General features: G+C 44.7%; 1 protein-coding gene across 2 annotated transcripts in view; it reads left to right on the top strand.

Moving 5' to 3' along the window:
• Window positions 1-9,937: 9,937 nt before the first annotated feature.
• The window catches only part of Casp8ap2 (caspase 8 associated protein 2), a 32,039-nt gene continuing 24,383 nt past the window's right edge, over window positions 9,938-17,593 (top strand). The window contains exon 1 of one of the 2 annotated variants that reach the window (XM_040740534.1): window positions 9,938-10,152. The gene's annotated coding sequence lies outside the window, so the exon portion shown is untranslated. Of the gene's footprint in view, window positions 10,153-10,180; window positions 10,399-17,593 lie in introns of those variants that run through there. The other variant, XM_040740542.1, reaches the window with a different exon arrangement.

Here is a 17,593-nt window from a genome sequence, read left to right as displayed (position 1 = left end):
AACCCACATAGCATCTCCCAACCACCTATAACTCCAGATCCAAGTGATCTGACATCCTCTTCTGGTCTCCACAGCACAGCATGTACATGGTACATATACATACATATAGGCAGACACTCATGACCAGAAAACAAAATAAAAATAGAAAATTGTTGTTTTGTGGAAAAGTGTAAAGACAAGAAACAGCAAATGTTCTCAGTGAAGGTTTATCAGGCTCTATCATACTTCAATGCAGAGTGGATCAAGAAGACACATTTCACTTCAGTATCACCGTACTCCTGGGAAGATACAATTACTCATTCACAAAGTTCCTTCTCTTTTCTGTTTTTGTTTTTCTTTTTTGAGACAGGGTGATGCTGTGGTGATGGGAAAGGATCAGGTGATCTAAGTCCTAGGGAGTTGTCTTGGATCCACCTTGAACAGCATTTTGCCAGATCCAGGTGGTGCCTGATGGTTCCACAGAGCCTGGACACTGAAGTTAACCAACCAGCTAGCACCCCAACTTTCCCAGGTCCCCCAAAGCTGAACGATGCCCCCCAGGTAAGCAGGAAGTAGTTTTGAGAACATGCATCCTCATCCCTCTCTCACTTGCTACCACTTTCTAACGCCTCTTTTTATAGTAAATAAACGGGGAGGAATGTTAGTACATAGGCATTTGTACTGGCCTGCCTGTTGGGGCCCATAAAGATGGCTTCATCTTGGCTCAAGCTCAGAGTTCAAAACTGTCCTTAGTGAGACATAAGACCTAAAGGTCTAAGGCATGGCTACTGTAGGATGTTTGATCTCGGTAGAGGATGTCTTATCTAAATAACAACAGACTCAGTCTGAGGTGTGATTACTCTTGACCCTCAAGCCCGGATAACGGGAAATTGAGTCTAAGCTATGGATGCCAAATGTCTGGAGGATTAAGGAAAGAAAGTGTTCCTTATACATCATAAAGAAGTCTTTTGCCAGGTCCCCTTTTGGCTGGGGTACTTAAGAATGCTGAAGGATAAACTTGGGGCACTCACGATTCCCTAGATTACCCTCCCAACTCTATCCTGTATCTTTGTCTTTTTTTTCTTAAGCGTCTTTCCTGCCGTTTCTCAATCCACACTCCCCCTCTCAGATACGAATTGGGCAAGTAGGCTGGAAACGAATTCAAGCCCACAAAAATGAGTTGCAACACCTGCCCTTGAAGTTCTGACAAGATACACCCTCAGCTGCAGCCACTAAGAGCACCACCTGTGCACATTCGCTATGCTCCCTTTTAAAAGGGCCCTACTCACCTCCTATCCTTCTCTTTATCTCTCCCTCTCGCCCTCTTCCCCTCCCCCTCTCTATTTCTTGCTGCTCCTGTCCCCAGAGGCCAGTCTCTCCCTCCCATTTCCCCTCTTTACAATTCCTTTCCCCTAATAAAAAATTCTTCCACTTGAACTGTGGCATGTCATCTTTTCTCATGCCACTTTTTAAAAAAGTACAACAACCTGGTCTACAGAGCTAGTTCTGGGACAGCCAGGACTATAAAGAAATCCTGTCTAGAAAAAAAAAGCAAAATGTGTCTTGGGTTTGGGGAAATAAATGGCTGAAGATGGCATGAATTGCTAACATAATGTAAGCTCATTATGAAATGATGTATATGAACTGAGTTATCTTATTTGCATTTTTCAATGTACCTACCAATAAGGGATTGCCAGAGACCTGCTCCAGTGGTGAATTCAGGTTCCAAAGAGGATTTGTGGCATGGTGGGGGGGTGGACACCATCTGAGGGTGAATCAGGATGGCTGTCAGCAGCGTTTAATTGAAAAGGGACTACACTTCTTATACTCTGTAGTTGCACATAGGATTAAGCAGAAGACAAGGGGGCATGTGAACTTTGGTATGGCTAGATATCAGGGATTGAGGAAGCTAGCACTGGCCTTGACAATAGGCACCAGTCATACTTTAGTGGAACACAAGTTCCTCTTGCTAGAGATAAGGAGAATGTCTGCTTTATTTCAAGCAGGAACTTTCCTCAAACCCACAAGGGAATGGAGACTCTTATCCAAATGCCTGACCTTGGGGAAAGAACTTCTCCTGGGGAGCAGACACTACAGTTTCTTGTCTTACTCTGTGGGCCTGGTCCCCTCATAAAGCACACATAAGGGAAGGTCCTGATGTCCTACTCTTTTTTCCATTATACCGTACCATTCTGATTTCTTAGTATTTATTAACTGAATTCTTGCCCTTAATGGCCTCAGGCTCTGAATCTGAATTGTAGGCAGTTCATCCTTGGGATCGGGTGAGGCTAGTAAATCACTAACGTTCCTGTTTTGGGTGTAATTAGGAGGGCACATTGGAATTCCTGGTTTAGTGGTGGGATTTTTTCCCCAAAGAATTATTGTGTGGTAGATAATAGGTTTTCTGCCACCATAAGTGGTTTCTCTACTGACATAGCATGCCAGATCAAGTTGAACTTAAGAAGTATAACAATGGGCTTATTTGAGCAAAGCAACTCCCAAGTGAGTTATCCAGTTCCCGAGGTTGAGGCCAGAGAAGCTGTGCCTTGAACTAAAGCAGAGAGACTTTATAGGTAGCAGGTGAGGGGTGGTGATGTGTCTGCCACGAGCCGGGTTTTGCCTAAGTATGGTCAAAAGCTGAGCATTTTAGGCCCTGACTTGGGCTGCTGGTGGAAACAGGGAAAGAAGTTGCAATAGTCACCAAGAATGTGGAACTGGACTTTTTGGTGCATTTTCTTTGTTGGAAACTCTGAGTGGGTGGGGTTTGGAAAGAGACAGGAATGGGGCTTTCTGGATCATACAGGAGGAAGCTGGAGGTTCCAACTGAACATCGTGACCTTTTTGGGTATATAGGCACTGGTTCAAATCTGGCTACTTCTTGCTGGCATGGGGTAATATGGGGAGAAGTCAGTGGGCTTGTGCTCAGCAGGAGGTATGGGTGAAGAAGCATTCAGTTAACTGCCACCCTGGAGGAAGTGGAGAAGGCAAGGCTCTAGGAGGAAAAAAAAATCTGTGATTATTACCACAGGCCCCGTGAATAGGGGTAGTCATGGGAAGAGTGAAGACTTCCAGAAACAATGGGATGGAGATGTGCCCTGGTTGTATTGGCAAAGTTTTTCAGACTATCGTGGAGTAACTTGATATTAGTTTCCACCAGGCCAGATTCCTTCATACAGTAGTAGCCCTCTTCCTCATGGAGCATGTGAGTGTAAAACAGCTGGAACAGATTTCTAGCTTGGTGTCATAGCTAAGGCTGTGGCTTTGGGGTTAAAAGCATCGACATTTTAAGGAAAAAAAAAAGCATAGAATAAAGAGACAAAGGTGAATGAGCAAGACACAAAAGCAGATAGGCTTGACAATCCATGCCCATTATTGAGACTTTCTGAAAAAAAAAAAACAGATGAGGTCCTAGTTGCTGGGACATTCATACTTGGTAGGTGCCCTCTTGAGTCTGGAAAGGTGGTACCAGCACTGATGTCCCAGGAGCTTGGCATCTGAAGGGGTGGTAAGGATCATAGTGTAGGGGCTCTCAAGACTTAGGAGATAACTGCTTGAGGAGTACTAGTCCCTGGGGAGGACGGGGTGGGCGCAGGAGCAGTTGGGTCCATTGGCATGGGGGCAGGGAGATAGCTGTCAGCATGTGAATGGAGAAGGAATTGTAGGAGGGAGAGGAAGGTATGTACTCAGGTAGTGGAGGGGTCTGGGCCAGGAGGTGGTTGATGAGAATGAACTACCTTCTGTATAGGAGCTCGAAAGGACTTAGGTCTGTGGGACAGAATGGGGTGACCTGGAGTTGGGTAAGGACAATGGAGAGGAAGGAGGGCCAGTCAACCTAAGTTCAATAGAGAGCTTGATGAGTTGTTTCATGAATCCGTTGGCCCTCTCAATAGTTCCTGGGGGTTGTGGGTGGTAGGGGATGTGGTGTTTCCAGGAGATGTTGAGAGCTTCAGGCACAAGCTCTATGACCCTGGAAGTAAAAGTTGGGCCATGTCCATTTGGATGGCATGTGGCATGCCGTACCAGGGGATGATGTGTTCCAGGAGTACCTGAACCACCACATCTACTGTTTCCCTGGAGCCGCAGAGTGCCTTTATCCATTCTGTAAAGGTGTCAACAAGAGTTAGGAAATAGCAGAGCTTTTTATGAGTGTGCATGTGGGGGAGTGAAGTCAATCTGTCCATCCTAGCATAGCAAGGGCTGCTTATTTGGCGAGCCCCCTGTGGGCTGGCCTTGACACACATCTGGCAGGAGGAGTAGACCTGGGTTTGAAGATGGGTATGATCAAAGAGGGGCTCTAAGAAATAAGACTTGCTGAAGGATAAGGAGGCATAGGTAATAATTCACAGGACTAGGTTCAAATAACAGGTTAAATATAATTTATTTCAGGGAGAAGTCACTAAAACTCTTTCTCCCTCACGTCCACACCTGTGACCATGCCCAAACTGGCGTGGTCAACACTACAGGTGAGGTGCCAGCTGAATATCTCACTACATGGTGGTTTCCTGATCTGTTTATAAGAGAGTGTCCATAAACAAACCCATTGAGTTGGGAGATCTGTGGGGGGTTGCTCTAGGAGACCAAGCTGGGATAAGGCTTCCACAGCCTCTGGGTAGGAGTAAGAGGAGGTATCAGAGGCAGAAGGGACAGGAAGAGGGTTACAGGGTTTAGGGCAGGGCTGGAGGCCAAGGTAATTGGGGTTTTTTTTTAGAAACAATGCATGAAAGAACTGGACCCAGGTAGAAGATGTAAATAGATCCATATCTACTGCCTACACAAAGCTCAAGTCCAGCTGGTGCAAATACTCAATTTCAAACCAGATAATTGAACTTGATAGAAGAGAAAGATGGTGATAGCCTTGACTGACTGTATTGGCACAGAAGAAGACTTTCTGAACAGAACATTCATAGTGCAGGCACTAAGATCAACAATCAACATATGGGATCCCATGAGACTGAAAAACCTCTCTAAGGCAAAGGACACCATTGATAGAACAAAATGGCAGCTTACAGAATGAGAAATTATTTTCACCAACTCAACATCCAATAGAGGGTTAATATCCACATATATATATATATATATATATATATATGAATGTTGGTGATCTACTGGATCCAGGAGAGTAGGGACAGGGCAGTGGTGTGGGATAGGGGCCTGTGAGGCAATTAAGGGAAGAAAAAGATGGGAGTCAGAAGAGGATGCAGGGGCCAAGGAGAGGGTGGCCCCTAAGTGGTGGGGAATACCACAGCCAAGCAAAGGCACCAGACAAATGGGTATGACTAGGAAAGAATGTGAGAAGAATCGTCCTGCAAGAATGCTGGGAGGTGGCAGGGTCTTGGGCCGGAAAGGTGATCCTGTTCACCCCCATGACAGAAATTGATGAGGGAACCATGGGTGTGAGGTCAAGACAGAAAAGGCAGCCCCTGTGTCCACCAGGATGATGATGGACTTACCTGCCACCTGGAGCATCACCCTGCGCTCGTGAGGGCGATGGGAGTCTCCAAGTCTGAGTGTTATCAGTCCTCTGCCAGGCTAAGGAGCTCCAAGGCTGGAAGAATCTCAGATGCCTGCACTGGTGGGCCTGGACCTCCTGTGTGCGGCGCAGAGGATGGGTCTACATGAGGGCTCTCTGACTTCCAGTGGCCAGGCTGCTGACAGACAGGGTATGGTCTTGTTGGTGGCCAAGGGTTGGAGTGGGACCAGTGGCCTTCCTGGCCGCATTTGAAGCAGACCCTGGTGGAGTTGACTTTGCCTGAGCCCTGGAGGGATGGAGGCTTGTAGACTTATCTTGTTCCCTCTGCAAGAGTGCTGTTGGTCTTGGGGCAGCTGCCAAGCTTGCAGCATAGACTTCTGTTGCAGCCAGGCCTGCCAGGAAGCCTCAGCTGCTTCCTCCCAGGTGTTAAAAACCTTAAAAGCCATTCTCATCAATTCCTATACTGGGATTTGGGGACCATCCTCAGCCTTTTATAGTTTTTTTTCTAATATCTGGCAATGACTGAGACATGAAATGGGTAGCAAGGACCCTGTTTCCTGCTGGAGAGGCTGGGACTAAAGGCATGCGCCACCACCGCCCAGCTCTGGTGGCCATTTTGACCTGGCTGGTAGTCGTAGTTGAGTTCCATAGCCAGAACCACCATGTCACCCACAGGGACCATATTGTTCATAGGTGGCTCTAGTCTGTGTACTGTCTAGCTGCTGACTGAACCCGACCACGCATTTTGAGATTGAGAGTGGAGGCTGGGATGACTTAAAGCTCATGCCAGATCAGGTCATAGGCTTGGGAAGACAACAGAACTCCTTAATATAAACCGAACGGTTAGCAGAAAGAGAGGCCAACCGCTTTTTTTTTTTTATCTGTAAGAAGGCCTGAAAGGAGAAAGGGACGGGGACTTGAACAATTTGAACAATTCCCTCAGCTCCAGGAACCTCTTGGAGGGGGCAGAGATGGCAGGGGTCTTTTGAGACCTAGTTTGAGAAGCCACCAGGGAGGATACAGGGGGGAGTAGTCCAGTGTGTGGATGGAGAACAAGGGGGTGGCATTGGAGAAGGGGGAGGGCAGTGGGGCCTGCAGTGATGGAGAGCGGGGAGAGGAAGAGAGAGAGGAGGATTAGAGGGAGGAGGTTGGACCTCGACCTTTGTCACAGAGGGGGAAGAAGTCTGGCCACTAGGTGGAGCACGTGACTCAGGCAGCTTGGTCAGTTCATAGGGCTCAGGGTCCAAGTTCCCAGATAAACTGGAGTTTGGAGGCACCACAACCCTAGCCAACAAAACCTGGGCCTGTTAGCCGGTCGTTGGTGGTGCACGCCTTTAATCCCAGCACTCGGGAGGCAGAGGCAGGCGGATCTCTGTGAGTTTGAGACCAGCCTGGTCTACAAGAGTGAGTTCCAGGACAGTCTTCAAAGCCACAGAGAAACTCTGTCTCAAAAAAACAACAATAACCCTCCCCCCAAAAAACCCCAACAAACAAAGCCTGGGCCGTTGAGCACCGACTACCTAAGGAGGGACTGGAACACAGAACCTAAAAACCCTAAATGTAAATGTAAGGGAGTTCAGACCACTTGTCCGTATGCAGCAGAAATTCTCAAGCTGCTGGAGAGTCAAGAGTGCCCTGCTGTTGGGAGCCATGAGGCCCAGTTTAAGATTGGTATATGAGTGCTTGTCCAACGGGTCTCCAGATAGAGCAAAGGCCCTTGGGGCAAGGACTGGGGGACTTCAGGACAGTGCAGAATACTGCGGGGACTCTTGATCTGATTCTCCTGGTGATTTTTAGTCTCACTTTGTCAATCACATATGGGACAGAGGTGATCATTTCTGAGAACACCCCCCCTTTTTTTCCTCGAATATTTCCTTCTAAAATTCTTTGGAGCTGATGCTTCTTAGGTTTCTTGTCTGGGCATGCTAGTTTCAGACCCTGGGAGCTGTTCTGATTCAGTGCTGACAGAGCTGGAGGTAGATCTCCCCTATTTCTGTAAATACGCTCTGTTAAGGTTTTTTGTTGTTGGTGGTGGTAGTGGTGGATTTTTTTTCTTGCTTTTTTTTGCGTTTTTTTTTTTTTTCTCGAGACAGGGTTTCTCTGTGTAGCTTTGTAGCCGAGACTGGCCTCAAACTTACAGAGATCTGCCTGCCTCTGCCTCCTGAGTGTTGGGATTAAAGGTGTGTGCCACCGCTGCCTGGCTTCTGTTTACTTTTTAATGATATGGTTGTCCTTGAAATTGTGTGCCTATGTCAATCACCTTTTAGTTTTGTAAAGATAAGTTGTACATGGCTTGATATGGCCAAATTAGCAAAATGTTAAGTGTTGTCTTTGGTTTAAAGGTGTTTTGATGTGATCAGGAGATATGCTAACAGGTAAAGATCAGTGACTGCTCTTCCAGAGGCCCTAAGTTCAATTTCCAGCAACCACATGGTGGCTCACAACCCTCTATAATAAGATCTGTTGTCCATACATGTAGGCAGGACATTGTATATATAATAAATCTTTTTAAAAGGATGTTTTGATGCTAAAGTTGGGCAAAAAGATGTTTGGCATATTTGTTTTGGCCAGAGTTTAACATTGGAGGATAGGAAAAATTTGTTATTATGAAAAACATGCTTGTTTTGATGTACAAATAAAGACAGCTGGAGATATTTGGGGTGGGCCACTTGTGTGAAACTCATCTGGTGGTCGGACAATTCATTTCTGCCCTTTCCCATCTCAGGATTTGAACTCAGGTTTGGTGGGGGGGACACCTCTGGTGGCCATCTGGAAAGTATACTGAGGCCAGGTCACAGAACAAAAGAAAACCAGGTGTTTCAGGCATATGGTGTGAGACAGCCACAACTTGGATAAATTTCGCAGCACACACCCAAGAGTAACTAAGGATTGTGTTTAGACCTGGCGCTGCCCATTTTTAAGTCTGTGCCAGAGACTGAAGATTAGGGTAAGGCATTCGACTCAATATCCTGGGGTCAGTCAGTGAAGTTGGGACAGCTCTTGGAATGAAATGGGCTTGTCCTGGCGAGGGGATCCCTGGAGTACTTGACCCTGAAGAGGTACCCATTAACTTTTTAGGGGGTAGCTGAGAACAGGGTGATTTACCCCAAGTTGAAAGTCTATCACATATGGCAGAAAGATAAAGGGAGAGGAGCCAGAAAGATAAAGAGGAGTGGGAGGTGGGGGGGAGGGGAGGTCCCTCCAGGCTCAGCGCTCAACCCCCCTGGGTTTCAGCACCAAGATAATAGGTTTTCTGCCACCCCCCCCCCCATAATAGGTTTCTATGCCGGATCAATTGAAATTTAAAAAGTATAAATAATGGGTTTATTTGAGGAAAGCAACTCCCAGGTGTGTTCTCCTGTCCCAGTGATGGAGGCTGGAGAAGATACACTCAGAACTAAAGCAGGGAGACTTTATAGATGATAGGTGAGAGGTGATGATGTGTCTGCCACGAGCTGAGTTTACCCAAGTATGATCAAAAGCTGAGCATTTTAGGCCCTGACTTGGGAGGCTGGTGTCATCAGAGGAAGAAGTTACAACTGTCACCAAGAATGTGGAACTGGGCTTTTTGGCACCTTTTCTTAGTTGGAAACTGAGTGGGCGGGGCTTGGGGAGGGAGACAAGAATGGGGCTCTCTAACAGATGACTCCAGGAAAGACAGGACAGATATACATATGAATGCAGAGACTGAGAACACAGAGGTCCTTCTGGGGTTCAAACCAGAAGAGGCCTAACCAAGAAGTTATTTGCAATTGATACCTGCTGGGAAAGGGAACATCAGTTTCTTTAATGGAGTGTCACTCGTCAGCCAAACTTGGGGGCAGGCTCCATGCACAGGAGTAGTCGGCCAATACAAAATGAATTCCATGTTTTTGTGGGCTTTTGGTTTCATTTTGCATTGTCTTGGCTTTTTATTTATTTTATTTATTCAGTATTACTGGTTTTTTTTTTTTTTAAAGAAAGCATGTGAAATTCGGTGGGTAGGTAGGTAGGATCTAAGAGAAGTTGGGGTAAAATCGATAATATATTGTATGCTAAATTTGTTTCTAAAGCAATCTACTTACTTTTACTCAATCTGCATTGGTATTTTACCTGCATGTGTGTCTGTATGAGGGTGTCAGATCTTGGAGTTAGACAGTTGTTTCTGCCCTGTGGGTGCTGGGAATTGAACCCAGGTCCTCTGGAAGAGCAATCACTGAGCCATCTCCAGCCCTAGACTCACCTTCAAGCTCCAAAAAGTCTGTGCTACGCCACGTTTACCATTCAAGGGCAGGCACTCAGCGCTGACTAGTGCAGCTGACACAATCTAGAATAAAGAACTAAGTCAGTCTTCCTCACCTGCCCTCGGCCAAACCCTAAGCTCTCAAGCTTCACTTTCCCTTTCTTTAGCGCCTACGCAGACCCGCCGCACTTCCGCCTTGTGACGCAATTTCCGGGGCACAGCCCCGCCCCCTCGCCCTGAGGTCCCCGCCTGCCCCTTTCCCTTCTGAGCGGCGGCAGAGTACCAGAGTTTGGCGCCAACTGGAATTTTTTTTCCGCCTTCAATGGCGGGAACTGGCTGTGTGCGCCGAGACGTGCTCTGCGTCCTGCATGATTGGTTGTCGGCGCCAGATCCCGCCCTGGCGTCCTCCCTGCGGCCCGGGATTGGTGGAGAAGGCGGAGCGCCCCCTGGAAGCGGCTGCTGTGCGGGGCCGACCGGCCGGGTAAGTTCCTGGGTTCCCGTCGCGGGGCTGCGGGGAGAGGCGGCCGAGCGCCGCCCGGGACGGCGAGGGCTGGGACCGCGGCGCCGCGCGTCTTGCCGGGCGTCAGGGAGCCGGCTGCCGTCCTCGGGGAGCGCCCTCCAGAGCGCCTGGGAGGTGCTGGGCGAGCACACGGAGGGAGCATCGCCGGGTCTACCGGGCGCGCCTCCCCTCCCCCACCCGCGTCTCTGCCCTACTCCCGAGCTTTCGGTGAGTGTGGCCACAGGGCTGCCCCGACTGTCAGCCGCGCTGACGTGCGCTGTTCCCAAGCTGCTACCGTGAGAGGAGTTGTTTATGTTGCTCTCTGCAGCGCCCAGAACATCCCTGACGGGGTGGTGAGGCTGGGAGTGTAGAATTCGCGGGACCCGCGTTTACGCCCCAGGACCAACTGGGCTCTGACCCCGACTTCCAGACTTCTCGGTCTTTTCTGTTCTCTCCACAGCACCAACACCACACCTTTTGCTTAAGGCCTTTCCCCCATGAGCCTCAGCTCCTCTTTGTAAGCGAACAGGCCATTAGGCGAGACCTCTTGCATTTATTTCCTTCCATACCCCCAGATGATTTTCCATAGTGTTTCCTGCCGTCGTACAGGAAATGTCCACAGATTTGTATTGTAAGGAATGTACTTGATTTTCGTCATCCGACTGGGTTTTAATACCAGCTCTCCACTTTCTAGCTGTTGGTCATGACAGATTTCCTAGTCATGTGTCAGTTTCCACATCTATTTAAATGGGATAAAGAATGATATGGGCCTAATGGAACTTCAGTGTGATTTAAAGTAAATCGATACCTTAAGCATTTAGATCAATACTTGGCACATTGTAAAGGTGCAATATATGTTGCTTTTCTTATTTATCTTTCTCATCCTTAGAATCTAGGACTTGCCTTGCCTTTACCTTTTGCCTATTTTTTCCCCTTCACAAAAGTATGTTTTTCTGCATTGAAAAGAATTGGAACTTCCTTTAGACTGCTTTTCAAGACATTGACCTTTCAGAAGAGACCAGATGACCCCTGTCTCTATGCTTTTGCTAATGAATCTGCAGGAGCTGTCCCTCCAGATACTGGGGAGTTAGCCTGTAACTTTAAAAACTTTTTTTTTGGTGCTAGAGATTGGCGTGTTCCGAGCCTGTGAGTGTGCCATCTGCACACCACCAAGCAACATTCCAGCCCAGCAGCTGTTATTACTCATTAGTTTCTCATCGTTTAAAACTTGGCCTCTACATTTTTAAAGATATCCTACACCTGTCAGTAGTAACTCACTGTGTATCTTCAAATGGGAGCTAAAAGGAGTGTAGAAAGGTCTTTTTTTCCCCACTTCTTTTATTTTCCCTAGGAGACTCACTGACTTTTGGAATTTTTTATTTTATTTTATTGGTTTTTCGAGACAGGGTTTCTCTGTATTGTTTTGAAGGCTGTCCTGGAACTTGCTCTGTAGACCAAGCTGGCCTCGAACTCATAGAGATCCACCTGCCTCTGCCTCCCAAGTGCTGGGATTAAAGGTGTGCACCACCAACACCCGGCAACTTTTGTAATGTAATATACTTGTCACCGTGACTCTGATGAATCTCAAACCATAATAATATATATTGTGTTAACTCTGTCTTTTTCTTTTAAGAAAAAAATCTGTTAGGTGTCCAACTCTTTATTTCTCCATTGCCATTAAAAGCATGGCTTCCACCTTGGCAGAAGTAGAAACTTGAGAATCATCTTTAACTAATTTGGAATTTCATTAGCTCAACAAATGATTTTTTAATTACTTATCAGTATGCCAGGCTGTGCTAAGAGCTTAGCATGGTGGTGAACAAAACAGAGCTGGTCCTTGTCCACAGAGGCCTTCCTGTCATCAAGGTGGACATTTCTTCCAGAGTCCCACAGAAATGTAGAACTGTGGAAAGAAGTCATTTAGGGACAGGACCCAGTGGTACAAGGATATATAACAGTGGGTGGGACATGCCCTTAATCCTAGCACTCAGGAGGCAGAGGCTACTGGATATCTGAGTTTGAAGACTGCCTGGTCTACAGATGGACTTCCTGGATGTCCAGGGCTACACAGAGACCCTTTCTCAACACCCTCACCCCTCTGCACCCTAAAAAAAACAAAAAAGAATATATCAGAGGTTCTTGACCTAGTGTGTGTGGGGTGGCAGGGAGGGGGAGCGCCTAGAGGATAACATTACTTAAGCCACGATAAAAGATTGAAATGAGGGTAGAGTGTTGAGCAGACAGCACTTGTCAGAGTCACTGTTGGGGAGAGAAAGCAGCGTGCTCATAGAACTGAGGAAAAGCCAGTGTGATTAGAGCATACACTGCTGAGGAACGGAGAAGTCACACAACATAACTCCAGTTCAGCAGTGCAGGACCTCAGCAGAATTGTTAGCGAAGTGTGTTCATTGTCCTAAGATCGGCAAGAAGCACCCAAAGGGTGTTCAGAGCAAGAGCTTAGTCACATTAATGTTTTGAAGACAGCTCAGGGGCAGGTGAGATAGATAGCTCAGCCAGTAGAGATACCTAATGCCAAACTGATCACCTGACTGAGGAGAGAACAAATTCCCACAGGTTTTTCTCTGACCTCCATTTGTGTACAAACATACTGAATAAATAAATACAAATATGTATATGTTTGTTTATATATATGTATGTATATATATTAAAGATAGGTTATGGTGTAAAGAAAATTTCAAATAGGAAAGTGGACAGTGGAACAGATTGTACATGAAATATTACTGACTTATCACAGAATCTCTCAGATTTATACTTTGTCTTTATTTTTGCTAAGTTCTTGACTCCCCATTTGTCTTGCATACTTTTGAGACAGGATCTCACTGAAGTGCCTGTCTCAGTGTTTGAGCTGCTGGAACTAGAGGTGTGTGCCACTCTTGCCTGCTTTGAAAATCTTTTCTGTCTAGTTCCTGGCCACTAATATCTGAAATGTGAATTTGATTATGTTAACCTCTGCTTTAGAATTTCAGTGATTCCTCCCTCCAGTTCCTACCAGAGAGAGTTCAAGTATCTTGATCATTGAAACTACTTGATTCTCTAAAACCTCATATTGTAATGTTGCGTTCACACATTTTAAACTGTGAATATTCATATCTGGACTTGCCTGCAAACTCATAGATAGACTTGGTGGTAGAGAATAAATCTGGTGAGATGGTGTCAGGAAATACGCATGCAAACAGGATTCTAATAGCATCAAACTTCAGAATTTTGGACTTTTGGAAATAGTAAATATTAAAGGTGGCTAGAAAGGTACCAGTGAAAATCAGAGTAAGGAAGCTGGGCAAAATTCCCTAGATGTTGGCAAGTTATGGGAAGGTTTTTGAACAAGAAGTGATAAAGGCAGTGCTTTTGTAGAAGTTTGTAGCATGCATTTGGAGGAGCAAAGTAGCAACAGTAGAGCCTAAAGCACATTGAAATGGCAATGAATGAGGATAAGTGAAGAAATGTTACAGTAGGCTAGAGTGTTAGTACTATTCATAAAAACAAAGGTGTCAGGCTGTGATCAGACACTGATAGGAAATGTCTTCTTTTTCTGGGTTTGGTGAATGTGTACTTACAGTGGAATACATTTATTTTTGTTTTATTACTGACTTGCTTGATAACTTAATACAAGCAGTTCCTAATCCTTAAGTACTCTGAGGAGACCACAAGACATCCTGTTACTCTTACCAATCCTTTTCTTCTGTGTCCTATGCTCCTCCTCCCCCATCAGTAGTTAATACAAGGAGATAATTTATGTTAATGTAATTAGTTGAAGATAAGATAGTAATATCTAAGTTCATAATATTTGGAAATTACTCATATAGTTGTGAAAGTGCACAAAGCCATTTATAATTTTGTTACTTACTTCGTAATAGCCATAGCTCTGTGAAATCCTTTAGATGGGATGTTTTTCTTGGTAGATAAGACTAAGTAGGCTTTGAGTGACACCAATGGATTCATCATAAAAGTAAACTGTGGGGGTTGGAGAGACGGCTCACAGGTTAAGAGCACTGGCTATTCTGCCAGAGGTCCTGTGTTCAATTCCCAGCAACCGCATGCTTACATACAGCCAGAATACTATACATAATGCATAAATAAATCTGTTTTTTAAAAAAGTAAACTATGAACTTAAAATATATTCTGGATCCTTTAGTTATTCTTTTTTGGGAGGCCAGTGATTGCCTTGTTTTTTTTAGTAAGTATTTGTGTTCATATGTATATATTAAGTAAATGAAGTGCAGTCCTTACTTTCAGGTCATTTGTGGTCTAACTGGTATCTGCTGGTCATGTTATTTAAATTATTTAAAACAATTGCATTTGGTTCATTATGGTTTTCATACCTACTATATGTGACAAAAGAGACTTTAGAGATATGATTAAGGATTTTATTTGCTTTGAGGCAGAGTCTCATGTATCCAACCTGGCCTTGAACTAGGCAAGAACTCTACTGACTGGGCTACATACCACTCCTGACTAAGGATTTTGAAGTGGGGAGCATTATCCAAGGGACTGTAGAATCTGTCACACAGGTTCTGATGAGAAGGAAATAGGAAGAGAGGCGGTAGGAATGTCCATGTGATAATGGGGCCTAGAGAGAACACAGGAGGCTAGCATGCAAATGTAGTTCTGGAAGCAGAGGTTGGAGAAGGATGGTAGGTCTTTGACTCTGAAGGTGGAGAAAGGAGACTCCAGCCCAGGAATGCAGATACTTTTAGAAGCTGGAAAAGGTAAATAGCCTCCCTCAACTCCCATAGAAATTGCAGCTCTGATCACATCTGGTTTTAGACCAGTAAGGTGTTTTTCCCCCTTTCAGAGCTATAATAATTTGTGTTGTTCAAGCTGCTGTTTGGTGTAACATGTAAAAAACATCAAAAGAAAACTAATATACACAGTGTTATTGTACATATTTCATGTATCAATAGCTACATGTGCTTATAGCTACTCTATAGGAAGCTCATCTTGACAACACTGGTGTAAAATACTTTATTATTATTTTGAAACTGTGTGTGTGTGTGTGTGTGTATGTATGTGTGTGTGTGTGTGTTGCAGGATTCCCACCTGGGTCCTGTCATTGCTTTAGCCTCCAAATAACACACGGGACACTATATTAATTATAATGCTGTTGCCGTTTGCTATGGTTTCTTATTGGCTAGTTCTAACTTAATTATTAACCCATAATCACTAATATATATTTTTATAAGGGGCTTATCTTTCCATCCTGATGTGTCCTCTCTTCCTGGGATCACATGGCAACTCTCCTCTCCTGATTACATTTCCCAGAATCCTCCTCAACTCCTAGTCCTTCTGTCTTGCTTCCTTATTGGCCAACAGTGCTTTATCAACCAATAAGACAACATATACACAGAAGGACTTCCCCCATCATGTGTGTATCAGTATGTCAGTGCCTGAGGAGTCCAGAGGGTGTCAGATCTCCTGGAGCTGGAGTTATAGATGCTTGTGAACCACTTGATGTATGTGCTGGGAACTGAACTCTGGTCCTCTGCAAGAGCAGTAAGTACTCTTAGCCATCTCTAGCCCCAACATCACTAGTTTAAAAATAGTCTAAGCATCCATAATAAAAATTATCAATTCTAAGCCTAGAATTACTAAATGAAAACTTTGATTAGGGAATGTCTATCAGTCTTGTATATTAGTTTACCCAGGTGTTATTATGTAGGCTGTCATCTAAGAAAGCAAATTAGGGGTCTGGGGAGATAGCTTAGTTAATAAATTGTTTGCTGAGTAAGCATGAGGATGTAAGTTTAGATCCCTAGAACCCATGTGAACAAGACTATAATGTGAGTGCTGGCAAGGCAGAGAAAGGTAGATACTTGGAACTTGGTGGCCAGCTAGTCTTGGCAAATTTAGTGAGCAATACAGAGACCCTGTCTAAAAAATATGGTCAAGAGAGATTAAGAAAGATACCCAACCTGGCCCCATGGTAGCACATGAACATGTACATACATGCATGTACCATCCACATAGGTACACATGTACACTCTAGCAAATTATCATAGTAGCTGTTGCTGACTACAGTGCATTGATAGATAAGGATTGGCTATCTGTACACAAAGGTCTTCTGTGGTTGCTCTATTTGGGAAGATAATCACCATTCTAGGAGGAAACAAAATGATCAAAGTAGTAATACTTTCAATTATGAGACTGACATGTTGCTTTCTACACTAAGAAGGTAACAACACAAAGTGCTTTAGAAATTGCATACACAGTCATTTCTGCTCCAGTGTGATATGTTGAAGTTCTCTTAATTTTTGCTTTGTTTTTGGTGCTAAGAATTGAGACCAGAAGGCCAGGTAGTGGTAGTTCATGCCTTTAATCCTAGCACTGGGAGACAGGCAGGTGGATCTCTGAGTTCAAGGCCAGCCTGGTCTACAAAGCAAGTTCTAGGATAGCCAGACTGTTACACAGAGAAACCTTGTCTTGGGGGGGAAAAAAGAATTAAGACCATAACCCATAACATTTTACTTGCAGAGTATATGTTGTACTACTAAGCCACCTTCACCATCCCCTGATAGAGATACACACACACACACCTTTTTGTAAACTTTAAAAAATTTGTAGTTAGTTGAATTTCTGGATTCCTATTTAATGGTTAATAGAAAGCAAAATGTACTTTTGGGGATATTTATTAGGAATTCTAACTTGTCTTTTAAAATTATTTTTTTTATTCTTTGTGTGTGGGTGCATGTATGTCTGTGCACTGCATGTATGTTTGGTGCCCACAGAGGCCAGAAGAGGGTATCAGATTCTCTGAAACTGGAGTTACAGATGGTTATGAGCCACCATATGGGTAGATTTTATCTTCACTGATTTAATGGCTCTGGCTTGCTTTATGTTCATTTAATTTTTCACAGATATAAAGAAAACCAGGCTGCAGTCCTTGTGAGACAGAGTCTGGCTGTGTTGAGATGAGAGGTAGGATGGAGAGAGTAAAGACCAATGTGCAAACTCAGATTCTTTCTCAGGGTTGCTGTGCTGTACTCTAGATAGTCAGTCCTGTTGTGGTATAGCTCATTCTTGCAGTGCTGGTTGAACCCAGACCCTTGCTCAGTTAGTGCTCTGTCACTGAGCTGTATCCCCAGTGGTGTAAAGTTCTAATATGAGATTTAACTAGACTTCAGCATCTTTAAGTTTGACAGAAGATAAAGCGTGGCTTGATGTCTTAGTCTTCTAATAGAAACTACTATAGAGACTGAGGTAGGAGATCACAAGTTCAGGGCTTCCTTCAGGCTACAGAATGAGTGGGGGTAGTGTAAGTATCAGCAAGGTATAATGATATACATGCTTGAAAATGTAATGAAACCTAAGTAAAGAGAGTGAAGATGATCTTAACTTACAACTCCTAGATAGCCATAGGTACATTCTAAAAGATATAATAAGAAGAAAATTGTCTGGGACAGATTCT

Source organism: Mesocricetus auratus, unplaced genomic scaffold (assembly GCF_017639785.1).
Source record: "Mesocricetus auratus isolate SY011 unplaced genomic scaffold, BCM_Maur_2.0 Super-Scaffold_6730, whole genome shotgun sequence".
Taxonomy (NCBI): domain Eukaryota; kingdom Metazoa; phylum Chordata; class Mammalia; order Rodentia; family Cricetidae; genus Mesocricetus; species Mesocricetus auratus.
Note: the sequence above shows the minus strand (reverse complement) of the source record. Positions and strands in the feature narration are given on the sequence as shown.